Source organism: Phyllostomus discolor, chromosome 3, assembly GCF_004126475.2.
Source record: "Phyllostomus discolor isolate MPI-MPIP mPhyDis1 chromosome 3, mPhyDis1.pri.v3, whole genome shotgun sequence".
NCBI classification, from domain to species: Eukaryota; Metazoa; Chordata; class Mammalia; order Chiroptera; family Phyllostomidae; genus Phyllostomus; species Phyllostomus discolor.
Genome location: NC_040905.2, coordinates 54,331,691 through 54,345,252, shown reverse-complemented (window position 1 = coordinate 54,345,252; position 13,562 = coordinate 54,331,691).

Below are 13,562 nucleotides of genomic sequence, written 5' to 3'. Positions count from 1 at the left end.
ACTATATACACATTTCCCGTTCCCAACAACCTCTGGAAATAACACTCTGATAACTGAAGCCAGGTCATTTCCAGAATAATTGTTTTTATTATCAAAATGCTCCTCTCAAATAAATTGGGTTTAGATTTCAAATAAGCCATAGAAGTGGTCATAACATTTCAAATATAACAAGAAAAAAGTACTACCTATTTGGTTCTTTGAAGGAGAGAACATGTTTATACTGTAATACATTAATATCTAGGTATGCCATGCAAGTGATCAGCATTGATTATACAGTGAAACTAATTCACATTTAAGTGTCTTTAATAAATCAGCAGACATGAGTGGACTCAAGACCTATCTCATTTTCACTAGAGGTAAAGGATTAGATAGATGGGTGACCAGAGCTTTAGATGTCCCCACTTGGGTGTGGGGAGATGGTGACAGATACTATCAAAGAGAAGGAAGCAGGTGCAAGAACAGAACACTGGCACTCTGAAAACTGATACTGAAGGTGATAAATTTACCCCAACTGTGCTTCTTATCTTAAAGGCAAACAAAATTAGGAGTTATGATTTACTGTCCATGATGTAGGTTAGAAAACATTGTTCATAATTATGCAGTAGTGGAGAAATGATATGGAGAGTTGGAGGTGGTAATGCTAGTGACAGGATTTACCTGGATTCTATAATGCTCTAGGTATATGGAAAACTCTGACTTGTGATGAACAGATATAAATAAGCAGACAATGCAAGAAGCTTTTATAATTTTACTTGTTTTCTCACAAGTCAGTAAGACACAACAAACTAAAGTGCATTTTAATTATCAAGGCCTGATAGACAGTGACTAACTTCTTTATTAAAAAATCACTGGCAATAAATCAATATAATTGAAACCATACATGTGCCAATCCTTAATTTATGGTCAAATGAATTTGGTGTCAGAATTGCACAAGCAGAATAATTACATGCTATCACTTTAGCTCTTAGAAAATTGGGAGACCATGTGAACAAAAGGAGCTCTAATTCAGGGCCTTTGTAAGTTCTATGATCGAAATTCTAAAAGCACAATTGGGAACATATTCTAAATGAATATGAATTTTTTCCCACTCATTCTAACCGGAAAGTAACGACCTATATTTGATCAACTGGAGTCAGGTCATTTCAATAAGAACATATAGCTTTCATTATGATGGTAAACTGTTCTGGCTTGGATGGTTTTGACACATTAGATCTCTTGATAGAATAACATTTATTGATTATAAGCAAGTTATTTTAAGAATAACAGACTTCAAATATACTTACCATATCTAGAATAATAGAAAGACATGGCATATACTCTCAGTATACTAACTGCCATTTATAACATTCTTTTTTAAAAGATTTTATTTATTTTTATTGTTATTTTTTATTTTAGATTTTATTTATTTATTTAAAAGATTTTATTTATTTATTTTTAGATAAGGAAGGGTGGGAGGAAGAGAGAGAGAGAGAAACATCAGTGTGCTGTTGCTGGGGGCTGTTGCCTATAACCCAGGCAAGTACCCTGACTGGGAATCGAACCTGCGACACTTTGGTTTGCAGCCGTGCTCAATCCACTGAGCTGCGCCAGCCAGGCCAAGATTTTATTTATTTTTAGAGAGAGGAGAAGGGAAGGAGAAAGACAGGGAGAGAAACATCAATGTGTGGTTGCCTTTTACATGCCCCCTACTGGGGACCCGGCCTGCAATCCAGGCATGTGCCCTGACTGGGAATTGAACTGGAAACACTTTGGTTTGCAGGTTGGCACTCAGTCTACTGGGCTGCACCAGCCAGGGCTATGATAACATTCTTCAGCTACAGATTTGGCTTGAAGAATATGCTTGCTTGTCTAGAAAAACTTTAAAACAAGAAGTTTATTGTTAAAATTATTACTAAAATCATGAATAGTTCTACATATGATTTCATTCATTACTTAATTTTGAAAGCAATTATTGACTGTATTCCAGGCTTATTTTAGTTAGTATTGATTAATTCAAGGTTACATACAATGTAGAATCCACTTATAAGGAGCTTACAGTGTGAAATGGAGGTGCAAATATGTATGAAATAGAGGAATACATCATTATATGTATATGTAAGTTATAATAATGGATAAGAAGAATTGGTAATGGATTACTCAGAAGGAATTTTGGATAGGTAAAAGAAGCTTCAGAAGACAGAGTGGCACGAACATTTCAGGCACATAATTCACCTAATGGAGAGCCCGCCACATAGGTATTTAGTGCATCCTAGTGAAATATAACAGCAACAACAAATAATAACATCAAGATGAGAGAGCAAAATGAAAGGGAAAATACTGAGGGTGGGCAATCTAGGAAGAAAGCAGTGTAGTATACAATAAAATATGCCAGAAAATGCAAGCTAATGTGTGTGGATATGGGAAGCCTTTGAAATAATTTAAGCAGGCAAATAACAAAGTTACATTTAAGAAATGTATTAATTTCAAAATCATTTTTAAAAGATTACTATGAAAGTAGATGTTGACATTCTCCTTTCCTGAGGAATCGCACATGCTCTTTAGTGGCCAGTAGCTAGGTGTTGGATTCTTGATGGGTTACAGCTGATGGTATCCGAAGCGGGGACTAAATAGCTCAAGCTGGTGAGCTTCTGATTAATTGCATCTCACAAAGAAAGTAATTGAGGAAGCACCATTTTGTTATTAAACTTGTAAACATTCTAATCCTTTTATAACATGTGCAACTTTATTTTTATACCTCTATTCCAATTTTGATCCTGATGCTAAAAACCTATCGTCTTTTCACAATCAAAACTTCAAAGTCCCAGCTAAAAACCACAGATTCGAGGATTTCACCCTCCATTGGCTATTTAATCTAATTTATATCTCCACTGATTCATTGTTCAGTGGGCCACCACTGGCAGGTCTAGCCTATTGTGGGAGGAGTAAGCAATGGGGTTATGGAAGAGGTTCCAGGCTGGAATTTAAACTAAAAGCAGGCTGCCAGGAGGAAAGAGAGACAATGCAGGACTAGATGGGAGGACAATGCTAGGCCATGTGGGAATAAAAGGGGTGAAAGGACTCACTCCTGGGCCATGAGCAGGTGCCACATGGTTTTGGGTTAAGAACTGGAGATTATGGCATCACAGCTGATGGGGCTGGGGACTGCGGGAGACCTGCCCCATGGAGCATGGATTACTGGGAGGAACTGAAAGTCTAGCCAAGTTACAGGACTTCTATTTCTTTTTCCTGAGATATGGTATCCCTGACTGGCCTGGTTGGGCAAAGGGGGAAAGACAGGACTGTATGTGTTTGTGGGTATTTTAAAGGGACTTTGGGATTTTAATAGTGACATTCTGCCACTACTCTAAACCTGTATAACTTTTGAATAAATAGTTCCTTTCCTTTTCACCAAACTCTGGCATTGAGAGCCATAATTCCTAACCTGGTAGCAGGCAAAGAACCCACAGTGACTGAAAGACCCTGGGGTAGGAGGCTTGTTTCGGTAACAGAATATGAACCCCCCCACCACGTCCATTTGGTAACAATGGCGCAGAAGCCAACGATTGCCTGAAAACCACCAGAGCTAGGAGATATCTGGAACAGATTCTCTCTCACAGCCTTCAAAGGGTACCAACTCTGCCTTTTGGTTGGCAGAAGTTAAACTCGAGAAGTTCAACCTTGAGCTTGAACTTCTAGACTCCAGAACTTGATACAAGAAATTTCTGATGTTTGAAACACCTAGGTTGTAGTACTTAGTTATGGCTGCCTTATCATCCTTATCAAACTAATACAGTGTGTTTAACTACCTAGCAGAGTAGACACTCATAAAAATATGAAGGAATAAAAGACTATATTTCTGACCAACTGGATATGTATGTTAATGATTATCATTGGCATTTAATATGCATTTCTGGGTTTTTTTTGTTTGTGTGTTTGTTCCCTAACTAGATAGGTGTTCTTCTGGGAATAGAAATTATATTTTCCACTACCTTTTTAATGTTTTATAGTTTGTAATAATTTTACTTTTTAAATAGTTTGAAAAAGTCAATTGCTTTCTCATATACAGTTATGCCACCCTTAAGAAAAATATGTTTCCAATTAGAGATTTTCATTCAGACACCAAAAAGGCCTACTTACTATTTAGTCATTTCATGTGTTGTAGAAGAAATACATCACTGAAGATATCTATTGACAAGTGGCATAGCTATGATGGATTGATTCTATTTAAAAACAATGTAAAGCACAGGCCAAATCTGCTAGGAAAACTTTGAGGAGGAGATTCAAGGCCCAGGCACTGTGACAGGCAGGACATAGTGGTGATGCTAAAGACTGTGGAGTAATAACATTCAGGGACTCTTAGGGAAGGAAATTTAAATAAAAATGAGGGGAGTGCAAAAGAAACAATATAGGGTGCTTCACAATTTTGGTTTGGCTTTACCCTGTAAGTGTACATCAAATCCAGTGAAGCACATAACAATTACAGGAACTTAACAAATAAAAGAGGCTTTTTTTCTTGAAAGAGAGATGGGGCATTCGTTCTCAAAGTAGGCAGGTGAGTTTTTATTTCGTGGTGTATCATAAAGACAGGAGGATTTCTATGTCATGTAGTTCAAGATTGCTCTAACTTTACACTGAGGTTTTGTTTTCTTTTTTCCTGAAGCTTCCCTCAATGTAAATTTTCTAGTTCACATTACAGGATGTTTTCATTATTTCTAAGCATATATTAGTTTTCTAAGGCATTACAATTTATCATACATTTGGTGTCTTAAACAAACAATTATGTATTGTGTCCAAAGTCTAGATATGATGTAGGTATGATGTGGCTAAATTCTCTACTGAAATTGAAATCGAGTTTTTGGCTTTGCTGTGTTCCTTTCTGGAGGCTCTGGGTAAGTAAGAATCAGCTTCCAAGCTCATTCAGGTTGTTGGCCCAAGTTCATTTCCTGTGGTTTTAGGACTACAATTGTGGGACCATTCCTCTGGCTGTAGCTAAGAGCTGCTCTCAGGTCCTAAAGTCACCTGCATTCATTGCTACATGGCCCTCTCAATTTCCTGTCCAACAGTGGAGAATGTCTCTGGCATCAAGTCTTTCTCACAGTTTGAATCTCTTTCTTCAGGAATAGCCCAGTCTCTTTCAAGGGCTCAAATGATTAGGTCAGGTTCACCAAAGACAATATCTTATTCTTAAGGCCAATTGTGCCATTCATATTACGCTAATCACAGGAGTGACTATGCCCTCATATTCTCAAATTCTGGGATTATACTGAGCTCATTCACCAGATGGTAGGAATCTTGTGGGTCTTCTTTGAATTCTGCCTGCAGAAGGGTGCTAATTAACATTAATCAATTTTTTGTTATTGCTAGTGACATATGGTGAGAACTATATTCTCCTCAGTTTCACATGTCATTTCCTAACTCAAGCCTTCATTTTTCTCTCCTTGAAACTCATAATAGCCTCTTACATGTTCATCCCTAATTGCCATTATCTTAAAGCACAATTATGATCATTGCAACTCCAGTACTGAAGTCGCTTGCTGACTCCCTAGTGCCTCTTAAATAAATTGTAACTCAGATGTATAAAGTGTCCGCCATAATCCACATCAATTTCTAGTATTACCTTTTGTCATATTTTATCATTAACCATATAACCATACAGCCAGATTAGCCCCTGATCTTTCTGATGTTTTTCTGCTTACACATGCTTGGAAATAATTGTACAAAATCTGGAAGCCCTTTTTTCTCATTGTTCCACAATTAAATTCTATCTATGTTTCCAGGACATTTCAAGAACAACATTTTCCATGAAGCATTTTGTGATTTCCTTCAGAACTCCTATAGCTGTACTAATTTTTGGCACTATTCACCTAAGCAGGTAGGTTATAAATTATATTCATTTTTAGATTGGATGGCCTCTGCTGCCACTTTAAATCTCTTGAGAATAAGTAGTGTGTTTTATTAATATTTGCATCCTTCACCAAACCTTGCCTGTAGTTGGTTTTGAATAAATATTTGTTGAATAATTACTTAAAAGTTGTCACTCTTTGGATGCCTGACCTCCTAATAAGCCTTTTTTTCCTAGCCCAGTTGATAATGAGAAATTAATACTGTTGATTGGCTGGATTCATTACCAATAATTATGATTAAAGTAAATTAAGAGTACTACTTCCAGTTAATCACTTTCTTCATTACCTGCTTTACCCCTCTGACCCTGCTAGAAAGCAGTCTTTATCCTGAAGTCTTAATGAAGTTGTTCACACAGAATACCCAATTAGACTGTGCTTTATGTAATAAGTTTTCTGTTCTTGCAGCTTAAAGAAGCAGATTCCTGGGATGCTAAAATAATTAAACTTTTACCTGAGAATATTTCCTACTGCTGGACATAGCTTCATATATCTTGATTTTTATTATGTTAATACCAAAACTCTATACTACTGGAACTTATTATACATAGATAAATTTTAGAAAGAGAAACACATTAAAGTAAATAACTTTAAAAGAGTGTACAATTAATGCTAATTGAAAAATTCAATTGTTTTCCATGCTAATTGACAGTACTTTAAAATATGTAAACCAAGTTAACAGATAATCTGAAACATGATTTGGCTTCATAGTTGTAACTGCTGTAGAATTATAATTCCTTTTTATTAATAATGTTTTCCATACTGGAGAAAATGTTACTATTTAGTATAACAAGTATGTCCATAAAAATGAAGAAGAAAAATATATAGATATTATAGAATTCTGAAACTCAATAACAAAATATTAAATACAAAATTTTGTGTTTAAAAGAACTTTTCATCAGAATGAATAAACAGAGCTCAGACATCAGAATACATAGAATGCTGACATTCAGTACTGGTCCATGTGCTGAATCAGTCATGGTATCTTTTTCACTCTAAGAGGGACTTAGGTTCAGTTTCATCCTGAAAACAGCATTGCCATTACTTATCAGTGTGAATTGGAAAAAAATACAGTCTAGTTAGTCTCTGTAAATTAGATCTGTCTTTTCAAATAATATAAGCAAAGCTTGGAAATCGAGAAGGCTCTCAAAATTCTTTCACACTCAAAGACTTTAGATATAACTCAGTTTCAATAAAATCTGTCATACATATATCATGTTTCATCTTTCTTTTCTTCTTCTTTTTTTTTACCTGACTCATTTGCTGTGCACCTTTCCCAGCTATAGTGATATGAGCTGAGCTGGTAAATACAGTTCATAAAAAAAATCCACAGTGTTCAGTGTGCTTGCATGAACCCTGCTGTCCTATACTACTAAAATGGATTAGAATCCTGGCTCCGATGTTTATCATCTGTGTGGGTTTGTGCTGTGAGGCAGTCTCTCACCTGTGAATTGAGGATGACAGAATTCCTCTTGCCTTTGTTTTCAGGGTTAAATGAGGATGTTGTCAAATGTGTGTTGGCCAGGGGAAGCTATATAAACAACAGCTGTTGAGAATAGAGACCCTATCTTTTGTGTCTCTGCTCAAGTCTGATTGTTTTCTGTATTGGAAGGAATATTAAAATTGTTACCAGATAGTCTAGTATTATCCCTTATGGACCAGTGTAAACATGTTACCTTTTCAGCCTATTTCTTCAAATGTAAAATGGAAAGTATAACATCTCTAGGGCTATTCAAAGAATTAAGATATATGATATTTACAACCAGGCTTCACAATTGTATATTTGTATAAAACTTAAAGGATTTGGTTGAAGTTAATAATTAATATTGTAATAGGTAATTATAATAGAAAATAAATATTTTTAAAAGTTTAATAAGGGAAGGAACCCAATGTTTAAAATTATATTGCTACTTTAGAGGTCAAATAACACACAAGGAAAATATCAGAGCCTTAATTTTAGCCTGGTGAGACTCACCTAACCTGGTAGCCACATGCAAAGAATTCATAGTTGCAGTAATCCCAAAGAATGTTAGCAACTAATTTGAAGTCTCAAGAAAATGTGCACAGATATCAAGTCTTTATATAGATTTGAGCAATTCTGTACAGAACGTCTTCCTTTACTTCCAGTGTAATGATTGATGCCTTCTTTCAGGACAATCCTCTACTGCTATGTCTGTGTTAAAAGATGTTCAGAAATGATAGATGCCTCACTTTAAGCATTTCACATTGAGCTTTTTTGATTCATCTTGAGCCCAATGGTGGCTGTTATACTAACATGTGCAGAACAACCATAAAGGATATCAAATGTAGCCTGGGTCAATAGTCTGGTCCATACTGTGCTGCTGTAGGTGGAGTGAGCTGAAATTTTAGTGCTTTTGAGTAGAACAATAACCCTTAAGACAATCAAAGAGGAGATGGTATGGAATTTCTGTCTTTTCACAAATATTTTTGAGCTCCTACTGCTGTCAATAGGTGCTGGAAATTCAGTGGTGAGCCACTCAATGTTCTGAGCCTCATGGCACTGTTTTTCTAGTTAGGGAGATGCAAAATAAATACTTGGGTAGATAAATATGTAATACTGTGTCCAGTATTCTGAAAATATAAGGCAAGGAAAGGAGTCCAAAAATGGTGAGAGCCAGAGTTTGGATTCTCTTTTAGACTGGGCTCCCAAGGAAGACCTGTCAGAGGTGACATTTGAAAACTTTTCACAGTAAAGGGAAATAGCCGACCTTGCAAGACCTGGGAAAAGAGCACTGAGGCAAGGATTAGAAATTTCAAATTTCAATTTCTTAGAGAACATGTAATACTCATTAAAATCTTTCTCCCTGAAAAGCATAGTGCATCTATTTCTTACACTGAACCTGACTGCTTCACTGAGAGTTTTAGTGATAAAATGTCTTATTCACGTTACATTTTCAGTGTTAGGCCAAAAAAGTCAGATGGTTGCATCTGCGAGGAAAAGAGAAGAGCTAAGTGTTACTTGTGAGTGTTCAGCACCAGCAACTGGGTGAATGACAGCATCATTTAGTAGATGTTGAAACTGAGTAAGGAAGTTCCTGTTAAGTTTAAGATGCTTCTTGAATCTAAACGGTAATGTGAAGCATGCAGCAAAGTATATGAATCTGGGGTTCACTAATGATTTTTGGAGCCTCTTAAATCCCTGATCTATTAAGCATAAATAAACCTAATAGAGTTTCATCGTGGAAATCTGTTTTTTGATAAGAGTTTTCTGGATGATGCTTTCTGCCAATTTAGCAACAAGAAGAAAAAAAGTCAGAAAAATGAATTATTGAAGACAATAGCTTTGAAGAATTGTGCCTGCAGAAGCATGGCTGGAAGTATATTCAAAGCATTAGGAAACATTTTTAGAATAATTTACTCTACTGATGTGCATCTGACCCTGCACTTATGTTGAGCCTGTCTTTATAAGTAAATTGCTGAATATTCCTTTAGCTTTTAAACTGCCTAACTTTCTCTCTTTCTTGAATTGTTGTAATTCAATAACTAGTTCTCAGGAGGAAAAAGAATGGCCAGTGTACCGGTAAAGTTTCCGCTGAAGATAATGAAAATCACTATAGTTCAAGCAAAAGTAAGCTTAATACCAGGACTTGGATGCTTACACAATTTGTGGAAGAACTGAAGAGACAGGCTCTAGACAGCTCCTAGAAATTCCCAGGAGAGTATTACAATAAAATAAAAATGTATAGAACTTCTTATGGTTCAGGGATCATTCCACATTTTTGCATATATTAATACTTTAACCCCCAATAGGTATTTATCCATCATTTATCTACCTATTATCTACCTATCTATCATCTATCTAATCTAATCTAATCTATCATCTATAATTTATCTATCTATAGGGGAAAGGAGGGAGAGTAACATGGATTACTTGCTTCTCACATGCATCTCAACCAGAGACCAAACCTGCAACCTAAGCATGTTTCCTGACCAGAAATTGAATAGGCAACATTTTGTTTTGTGGGACAATGCCCAACTAACTGGGCCACACTGGTCAGGGCCTCACTAGGCATTATTATCTAGTGACTTACTCAATATCACATGACTAGTAAATGGCACATCTGGCTCCTAACAAATGGCACAAATGGCACATCTGTGCTCCTAACCTTGCACTCTATTGCCTCTCTAAATACTGACCTAGCATAAGAAATGGTAATTTCGGCCAACATCAAGGCATTAAGGAATTAGGAAGTAGCTGTGCAAATTCCTTAGCCTAGGACCACACTGTTTCATCTCCATCCATGTTAGTAAAACAAATGCCCTGTGACTTATAAAACCAAGTACTTCTGATGTTGCAGCCAGGAGAAATACAAAAGCAGGGGAGTTTAAACCTGACTGTGCCTCATTTCAATGATTGTAAGAGTAAGTCTGCTTGGTGAAATCTTGATGACTTGCAGAATCCAAACTGAAGTGTGATGTAGCCTTCAGCTTTCAACATCTTGATTTCCATAAGGCTAAATGAGACAGGAGTGGGTTGTCTTCAGTGCATGCTACAGCCAGCCACAATATTGTGTGAATATGGTGAGCCTAAAACTGAGGTTAATGGCAGTGATAAGAATCAAACAGTAAAATTTATGTTTATAAATGTGCTACAACTACAAATGGTTCTACATTTTCTTCAAAGTCTAACAATTTTGCTACTTGGGCATACCACATCTTAAAATTATTGTGACATGATATGCACAAACATGTCAGCCCCTGAATATTTTAATAACCAGTGCTGTATGAGCTTACTCCTACCCCTTGCCTCCTTGCTCTGTTATCAGGGCAAGGAGAATGTGCAGTGTTATGTAATGGCAGCCTCCTGATTAAAGGATAGAACTCTAGTAATATGTACAGGTTTTTGATTCTCATTTTCTTGGTTGTCTTATAGATAGAATAAACCCCTAACCTCACATGTTACCCCTTTCTTCTCCTGCAATAATTCTAGCTTCTGGTTTACAATAAAGAAACACAGATATGTATGTAGAAGAGTCTTCAAAAGTCAGGATGTATAGCAACTTCTATATTAGAAATGGCAAAAAAAAAAATCAAGAAACTGGAATAAAGGAAGATCAAGTAAAACTGATACAAAATGTTTAAAGGTTGTGGGTATGGTACTACTGATATTATAATTAAAAAAAATACATGAACTCTGAGCTTGAAAATTTATATCTGGCTCCTGCACTTGAGGGCTGTGCAATTTTAAGTGTGTTATTTCTTTTTTCTTTCTTAGTCTAAGTTTTCTCAATTATGAAAGGAAAATAATACTAGTCACCCAACAAGATTATAGGAAATAATAGTAGGTGCTGAATAACTATTTTAGGAAATAGGGAACAGGACATTAGAAAGAGACAGCTTAGATTCAAATCCTTGTTCCAATACTTGTGAACTCTGACAATGAGCAAGTTAGTAAAACTCTCTAAACTTATGTTTTCTCATTTGTCAAAGGGGCATTTAAAAGTAAAAATTTCACTGCACTCTTGTAAGATTAAATGGAACAATGTGGAGGATGTGCTGCATCTTGAGACTTCCATTTACAAAGTACTCAGTAAATGTTAATTATTGATATGCTCTGGCAAAGATTTATATAGACTTTTGTCACTTTGCTGGAGTTCCAATGTTTATAATCATGCGTGACCTGAATAAAATACTTGCTGGAATCTTCCAGCATCATGACCTGCCACCTTGTTGAACACTGGGCTCCTGACCTATGGCTCCATGTGATTGATTCATTTTTTTCTTTGTAAGTTTAAATTGGAATCAGATTGGACCTGATTCCAATTTGTTGGTTTGTCTCTCTTAAGGTATATTTGATAATAACTATTTAGTGAAACAAAATTGAGACATTGGCATTTGTAAAATCATTTATATTGAAGAGATTTCACTGTGCAATTCTTTATGCAGGAGGAAGAGGAGATAAACAAGAGTGAAGAAATGTTGCTTTACAAAAAATCTTTATTTGGTTTCTACTATAGCAGAGGCCATAGTGGAAGATTGTTTTTGAAATAACATGGCTATTTAGGCCAGAATAGCCTCAGAAGCTTGACTCCAGCTCGACTGATACAGTGAGTGTTTGGAAAGCCGAACAGAACTGTCCTGGTTTATCCATCTCTTTGCAAAAAAGATGAGCCCTCAAGAACATTAGGTAATCCTCCAGTCTTAATAATCCTTCATTCAAAACCAGCTCTAAATAATTTTTCCATTTCTACTGCTGAGGAGAAGGTAAATCAGTACCAGTATCTAAATATCCCTTAAATTTTTTTCGCATTACTCAGACTCTGGAACTGTTAACCTAAAACATACACACACACATTTGGTAAGTAAACTTAATATTTGGAGAGCCACATTTGGACTCATTGCTGCAGAAAAAGTATTACATGCATGTCAGCTTTCTGCTATTTATACTTATTTTAAAATAAAAGTAAATAAAGCACAGTAAATATGTTAGAGACTGAAATAGACAATGATGTGCACCAAATTATAGGGAATATTATCAATATAATATTGTTCTCATTTATTTATTAGTATCATTAGATTCTGGCATCAGCTGGAAGATTCTTAATCAATCTATTAATATTGCTTTTATGATTTTGTTTCAATATAGGTATTTGGAATCTCTGAAAGAAAGCCTGGACCAAGGCATCTGAATAACTTCAAAGTACTGGGGCAGCTACTTAAATTCCAGAAATGCTTGTTTGTTAATTATAGAAAATAAATTTCTTTCTGTGTGTAATTGTAGCACGGTTAATACTGCTACACTGTATTAAAGGACAAAAAGAAGTTCTAGATAAGTTGAGGTGAACAAAATTTTCTCTCTCTGTCTTGCTCTGCCTCTCTCTCAAAGGGCAACGGATGGGGATAGGCTCCACATGAGTGGACCGACACATCCAATCTCCCGGAAAAAATGTAGTTTTAGTTGCATTTCCTTGTTCTAGTTCAGAAAATACATCTGCCATTTACCCTGGGGAATGGATGAGGAAGGACTTCTTTGTTGTATAAACTCAGTTATTTGTGGAATTTCTGAGCATTTCTTATGTTAAGGCCTGAGAGGGACTTATAACTTAAGGCATATTTCCTGACTGCACAGATGTAACAGAGACACAATGTACCATATTGGGATGCTTCTGATTTAAGGTTAGGTTTGTAGAGTGAAGCTTATTAGCACAGGGTGGGCCTTTCCACTTTAAAGGAGATAGTAAATCATTGTGAATTCTTTTTGTTTGACATTTTACCTGCAATTTTATGATCTTAATGCCATGTTTAAGACAGCAACTAAACAGTCACATAATTATACTTTTTTGCTGAGAACAACGGCCATGTCCGGGCAGGTGCTTATCAGTTTAAGGATGTAAATTGATTTGTTATAAACAAATATACCCTGTTCCTTCCCTAAAATTTTTCAACCCCATAACACAAAGAATTAAATTAAATTGAGTTTTTTTTTAATTGTACACAGGTTATCTGAAAATGGTTTGGACCTCTGCTTTCTTCTCTTGTCCCTCCAGAAATTATTTGCCACAGAGCAGCACAATTGATCTTGTAATAAGATAACTGCTACCAGAAGATTTTTTCACTTAAAACACTTCAACTGTGTCTCATTGCATTTAGAATAAACTTTAACTTTCTTACAAGGTATTAAAGGTGAGACCTTTATAATCTATCTCATCTTAGCTTTTTAGC